Genomic DNA, 7500 nt, shown 5'->3' with positions numbered 1-7500 from the left:
AAAAGATCATAATAGTTTTCCTTGCGCCCAAAGCACAAAAAATCAATTATTTCCCCACAAAGACTTGAAAGTACTTAGCGAGGGGCTGCGCGCGGAAAGCCGTGGGTTATATCAAATTGAGACCGCCCTCATTACATTGCGCACAATTAGTTACCTCTGTGCGAGTTCCTCTCTTTAATTTCCGAACGGCATATCTGTATTATGACAGAAACAAGCATGCAAATGCTATTGTTGGGGATTTAGAGAAATCAATAGGACAGAGGCGCAAGCGCTCGGAGAGACCCGTCCGTCAATCTTGCTGCGGGCCCGAGATAAAGGTCTGCATTCAAATTAGTAGCAGCAGTGGCTGACATCACAAGTGACACCCGGAATAAAAGGGAGGGCTCCATGATATATGTAATTATTCTCCGCACATTCTCCACGCTTTCTTTCCACTCATTGTGCGCGCTTGTGTAACACTGTTGCCTATAAAAGGATTAGGAGTGTTTTAATGAGAAACTATAATTGTTTTTTTTCACCTTTTTCTTCTACGCTGCATGGATATGTATGTATGTGTGTGTCTGTGTGTGCGTGCTTGTATTTGTCTGTGTGAATGTGTGTGTGTGTGTGTCGTGTGTGTGTGAGAGAGAGAAAGACAGAGAGAAGAAATGTTGTATGAGAATGAAGCATGTTTTTGGTCGTCGTCTTGTCTCTCATCCCCTGCCATGTCTGCCAGTGTCTGAGTTTGGCTCTGTGTGTCCCTCACCCTCACCCTTACATCCCTCGCCCTCTGTGTCAGTGCTACTGTTCTACCTGGACACCAATCTCTGCACCACACCAATGAGTCTTACTCACAGAGCAAAAACAAACAACAGTGACACAAAAACAGAGCAGTCTTCACACAAAAACAGAACTGTCTTCACACAAAAACAGAACTGTCTTCACATGAGAACAAAATTGTCTTCACATGAGAACAGAACTGTCTTCACACGAGAACAGAGCTGTCTTCACACGAGAACAGAGCTGTCTTCACACAAAAACAGAACTGTCTTCACATGAGAACAGAGCTGTCTTCACACTAAAACAGAGCTGTCTTCACACTAAAACAGAGCTGTCAATACATAAAAACAGAGCTGTCTTCACATGAAAACAGCGTAGTCTTCACACGAGAACAAAACTGTCTTCACACAAAAACAGAGCCGTCTTCACACAGTTGAGCCAGTGCATTGTTTGATGAGTCAAATTTAATATCAGTCAGGGACTCCACTCACCTAATATAAAATAAGTCAGTGTGGTATGAAAATGAGACTGAAGTTGTTATGGTAAGGTAAATAACTACATGCCGCTACTGTTGCTTTAAGAACTTCTTTAAGAACATAGTTATGTTTATGCATGTATGTTTTCTTTAAATATGAACTGTAATTCCTGGTAGACATGAAATGACAGGACCCATTCAGGGAGGTTGTGTGCATTCCGATGGTTGAGCAGGGATTGTCCTGAGGTAATGCACAAGTAAAGCCTTGCATGCTCTGGAAATTGTGTTTGAATGGTGTGGATGGCACATATTTTGTCATCAGGACTATCTATTTGGCCTCTCTGTGTTGCGTTAACATTGTGTGACCATATAAAGCTTTCCATACTCACTGTACATGTCCGTGCAAGTTTTCAAACACTGCCTCAGGGGCCAAACGAAAACACTATATTTTTACGCTAATGCTTCTTTTTACGTTAATTCCTATTTTTCACAGACATCTTAAAGGAACACTTCACTGTTTTCATATTAAACTAAGTTATTCCCTTAACCAAGACGAGTTGATACATACCTCTCACGTTTCAATGTGTGCACTCACTGGCTCTGGCGCGCGGCGCAACTTTGATAACACTTAGCTAGCCCAATGCATTCAATAGGATCCAAAAGAGATTAAGTGAGAAGCGACCAAACACCTCCATGTTTTCCCTATTAAAATACAGTTACACGAGTAGTCACACGACCAAGTATGGTGAGACAAAAACGTGGTGCATTTGTAAGCAGGTAAGAGGGATAACTATATTATGAAGTGTCGTTCGGTTGCTAACCTTCGTTAATTGCATTAGGGGGCGGAGAAAGGCGCAGATTGATTGAAGAGTTTCAAGATTGGTAAATATAGGACGTACAGTAGGCCTACATTTAAGTATTACAGCGTGCGCTCTCTGCGGGTTGGCTATGGCGCTAAGAACTTTACAATCGCATATCTAAAGCGGCTAACATGCTCCTGGGTCTGCGTTACACGCATGCGGCACTGATGAGCATGTGACGAGAATTGCGTCATTTTTACGGCATGCGTCGCGTTTTTGAGTAGACCAAAATTTAAGTCCGCGCGTCTCTTTCATGCGTAGACTGCGCATGTGTGAAACGGAACTGCTGTAAACACGCCCCTCCAGTAGGTGGAGCACGTACAGAAACAACGCTTAAAACTAGTGGTGGGCTGTTATCGGCGTTAACGTGCTGCGTTAACATACAACTCTTATCGGGCGATAAAAAAATATCGGCGTTAATCTATTCTCAAAGTTGGGCTGGGAGCTGGGTCTATACCATGCAACGCAAGCTATGATCACTTTCACCTTGATATTTTGGCGTGCACGCCAAATGTTTAAGAGTGCGCCTGAAAAAAGTCTAGGTCGCACTGGTTCACCTGACGCTGCTCGGCTGCTTTCTTTCACAAGTTGTCATTGTAGACTATGCATGCAACTTTACCAAACAGTATAGAACCCTCTCCTTAGCCCGCTTTCTCTTGCTCTCCCTCTCCTTAACTCTCCCGTGCGCGCTCAATGGACACTCGCGACCCGCCCCTCGACATGCACATTTAATCCAAATAAAACATTGACAATCGTGAAAGCAATGATGCATATAGAAGACGTTAGCTAAATTAATATAAATTCCGGTTAGCATCATTGCTGCAGAAAGTTGATTAAAACTCTTACATTCAAGTCACTCTTGCATGAGCTGGATGATAATCTCAATACCAATGTTTTCCAACTCCAAAACTCGAAAGTTACAGTAAACACACGTGGGGAAACTGAACAGTCCAAACAGGAAATGGTAGGCTACTTTGTTTACATTTTGAGGTTTCAAGCAGACAGCTGAATTAAAGAGGCAGAGTTGTAATATGAATAGTAGGCTACAATCTGCATAAGTGTGCTGTCATGAATATCAGAAATGTCAGTATGTAGAATAGGCTTATATAAATAATTTGGAAAGAAAATATGCTTTTATTGTGTTTCAAGCTTTTTCTAGGCTTATTATATGAAAGGACAGCAATAAAAAGGTGACCTTTTAGCGTTAAAGGCGATGCAATGAAAAATGTGGGTGCACCTACATTTTGTGCTGGTGCACCTAAAATTAATCTAAATTAATCTAGATTAATTTCAAGATTACAGTGAGATTAATCTAGATTAGAAAAAAAAAAATCTATGCCCACCTCTACTTAAAACGCAGCAAACAGAGACAGAAGAACAAAACTGGCGTTTTTTCCTACACGGTAACGTTGTTATATGGAGACAAAACATTAGCCTTGCCTTTGAGTATTTTAATAGTCAGTTGTAAACAAAGACCTCCTATGTAATCCAAGTTGTGTAAACGGACTGAAGCTTGCTCTAAATATATACTTTTATCGATTGTGCTAACCGGGATTTCTCATAGACATTAGCCATAAGTAACGCATTAGCTTCTATTCTGTAACTTGGAATGCTACATGATTGCTCTGTAACAAAATATTGAAGGAAATAACTGAAATGAAACACTGAGATGCGACGAACCAACTCATCAAACTTTTCAGCAGACATTTCCTGGCTCTTCCTTCGTTCAGTGGTCGCACATCCCAGAGTATCACAGTTAATTTGAAGTGCGCAGGTGCTAACCTTGATCAGCTGGCGCGCATTCAGGACATCAGGCATTGGAGTATGCCTCGTATACGTGTCTAAAATGACGCACGTCAAACGTCCAGTGCCGCGTGCGCGTGACGCAGACGCAGGACCATGCAAGAGCCTTAAGTAGGCTACATCTGGCCCTCAGTGTTTTCCAATGCAAAAAAATAAATAAAAACTCGGTCAGAATTCGGTGACACTACCTGAAAATACTGAAGACAGGACTATACACAACTTGTACAGCCATTTGAAAACTACAATAAAGATACACATTGCTGTAGATAGGGGAGTAAGTAAGATGCTGAATACGCACATTTCCCATTTTTACTGTATACGCTCTTTGCAAATGTACAGCATTGTGACAAAATGTGATAACTAGTTTAACAATTAACAATTTTGTATGTAATGATTCAAGCAATGAAATGAAGACTATTAGTTTTATTGGGAACGACTGTTCAGCATCCATAAGTATCTGATACATGTCCAAAGCATTTGCAATTTGTTCAGAGGGAGGAGAATTTGCTACTATGATGTGCACAAATGCCTAAATGTTTTGGAGGTTGAACTAATAGTTATGAGAATGTTCATTCTGATCTGAGAAAAGCACCAAATCGACTGAGAAAAACGGTAAAACTAGACAGGGGACAGCCTCAAAAGCGAAAAGTTATTTAATTTCATGCTTCAGCTCATTAGATTATCCTAGCAAAGACATTTGAATCAGATATAGACACAAACAGGTCCATAGAGGATGTGTAAAAAACAACTTTTTAGCTGTAGATTTGAGATTGTGGCCATTTCTCAAAATGCGTTCTTTTCTTTTCTTTTTGTGTTCTCATGAAGTCTTCAACTGTTCGAGTTGACGACGTAAAACATTATCAGACAAAGTTGGGTCATTCCGTGTCAAATCAGATAAGATTGTTGCTGCACCGTCTCAGATTTTGTTAAAACTTTGTGTATATCATCAATGGGTCCTAAAACCAAGGCCTGTGAAATATTTCTGTGGAAATTATCTGTCTTCATATCTTTTTTAGACCTTGAAATTCTTTCATTTTTACAGCTTGAAATACACATGCCATGTCTGGGCATTAATATCTTGACAAATATGTTCCCTACCCTCCCCAAACTTTCTAGGGTGGAAGATCAACTCATAATAAGCATGTGTAAACAGTTTAAAGTCTGTACTAAATGTCTCTTGACTCTCGAAAGGGCCCTCAATTTTGGAAAAACGTGCATTAAGTGTGATATTTAGGGTATTAAAAAAACTGTTTATCTTTTTCACTTGGTATCAGTCACTATTTCCTCTTCAAATACGGCATTTAGTTAATGTTTTCCCACAATTTGAAGTCTCCACGACAAATAACCATGACAATAATAACAATAAAACAAGGCATGTTTGTATTTTGTGTCATTTTCATGTAACTGAAATGCTATGTGAGGTAGGTAGTAGGATCATGAAAATCTATGTGGAAATAGAAAAGTATATGGACATGTAGTGTGTAAAGTTCTAATATTGCATCCAAGCCCCGTTCACAGAATAAATGCATGTAGTTACAGGTGTTTTGGTAACACCAGAATAAACATTTACAATAAAAAAAGGGAAGTTTGGCACCCCCCTCTGGCGAAACAGTAGCATTTTGCTACTTTTACAAGGCATTAACTCCGGTAGCTATTTGAATGGAATGGAAAGGCTATATTTTACTTCTCGTATTCAAAAAGAAGCAGAAATTCCTAATACCTTGAAATTGAAAAGGATGCCAAATCCGCCGAATTATGTACTTGAAATTATGTTTTAACCATTAATCTAAAATAGGCCTTTCATTAGTTGGTGGCTGTGAAGTTCTCAAAGGCCATCTGAATATCTTCATACGTACTGCCATCCTGTCCTGGTAGTGGCTGGGGCTGGCACAGCACACAGCACATGAATGGCAGCTGGTCCACTGGGGTGCAGGAATTTTACCTTGTAGTCCTCCAGCTCCTCTGACTTCTCCAAGGCATACCCTACCCACCATTTTCCATCATAGACACATATTGCCCTACCTGCACATCATGCTGCGGTGCCTGAGTGGCATTCTGAACAGTGTAAGACGTATGAAGATATTCAAATGGCCTTTGAGAACTTCACAGCCACCAACCAATGAAAGGCCTATTTTAGATTAATCGTTAAAACATAATTTCAAGTACATAATTCGGTGTATTTGGCATCCTTTTCAATTTCAAGGTATTAGGAATTTCTGCTTCTTTTTGAATACGAGAAGTAAAATATAGCCTTTCCATTCCATTCAAATAGCTACCGGAGTTAATGCCTTGTAAAAGTAGCAAAATGCTACTGTTTCGCCAGAGGGGGGTGCCAAACTTCCCTTTTTTTTATTGTAAATGTTTATTCTGGTGTTACCAAAACACCTGTAACTACATGCATTTATTCTGTGAACGGGGCTTGGATGCAATATTAGAACTTTACACACTACATGTCCATATACTTTTCTATTTCCACATAGATTTTCATGATCCTACTACCTACCCCACATAGCTTTTCAGCTGCATGAAAATGACACAAAAATACAAACATGCCTTGTTTTATCCTTATTATTGTCAAATTCATTTGATTTGGAGACTTCACATTTTGGGACAACATTAACAAAGGATTATATTTCTATAGAAAAGACTCATTGATGGCAGGTGTGTCCCAATAAAAAAGTTTTGAGACCCTCAATATCACTTTTTTTGCATGTTTTTTCAGAAACTAGGGACTTCTGTACAACCAATGAGACTGTGGTACAAACATTTAATCATTGAATCTTACTGAGAACATGCTTGTCTTCCATTCTATAAAGTTTAGTCAGGCTAGGAATTATACTTTTTAAGATATGAGTACCTTAACATGGTCTCCAAGATAAGGTCATTTAGAGAGTGTAAAAAGGCAAGGGCAAAAAGACAATGAAAACAATAGAATTGAACAAAAATATTTTACAGATTTTAGTTATGGAACCTAAACATTGTGTATACAAACTTTGAAGAAAATCCGAGTCGGTGCTGCAACCATTTTCCTGGATTTTGTCTGATTTGACACGGAATGACCCAGTTGCCAAATTGCCAAAGTTCCAATTCTAGCATTTAATGAAGAACGCGTAAGAGTCCTGGAAATGCTCTTGAATCAGTGGCATGTGGGTGCCACAGCTTATGCTGCTAATAGCTGAACCCACAACAACAAGAGGAGAGTACTTGAGTGTATGCACTACAGCAAGAGGAGTGTACTTGCACTACTGCAAGAGGAGTGTACTTCGGAGTGTGTGCACTACAGCAAGAGGAGTGTACTTAGGAGTGTACATGCACTATAGCAAGAGCAGTGTACTTAGAGACTGAGGTCCATAAGCGTATAGCACAGACGTATCTGCAGTAGCACAGCCAGGCCTTAAGGTGGAGTTGAAGTGGTGTTACGACTTCAGGTGAGGTACAGGTGAGGTACAGGTGAAGCACAGGTAAGGTTGTGCTGTGAAGGTGTGTTAGGTGAAGAGGACGTTGTTGAGCCTGCATTTTGTTGTGTGGAATTATGAATGGACTCTTGACACCCCCCACAATTAACACCTGTCCAATCAAGAGACTCAAGTGTAACATAAAGGA

The sequence above is a fragment of the Sardina pilchardus genome, chromosome 18, assembly GCF_963854185.1.
Source record: "Sardina pilchardus chromosome 18, fSarPil1.1, whole genome shotgun sequence".
Lineage (NCBI taxonomy): Eukaryota > Metazoa > Chordata > Actinopteri > Clupeiformes > Clupeidae > Sardina > Sardina pilchardus.
Note: the sequence above shows the minus strand (reverse complement) of the source record.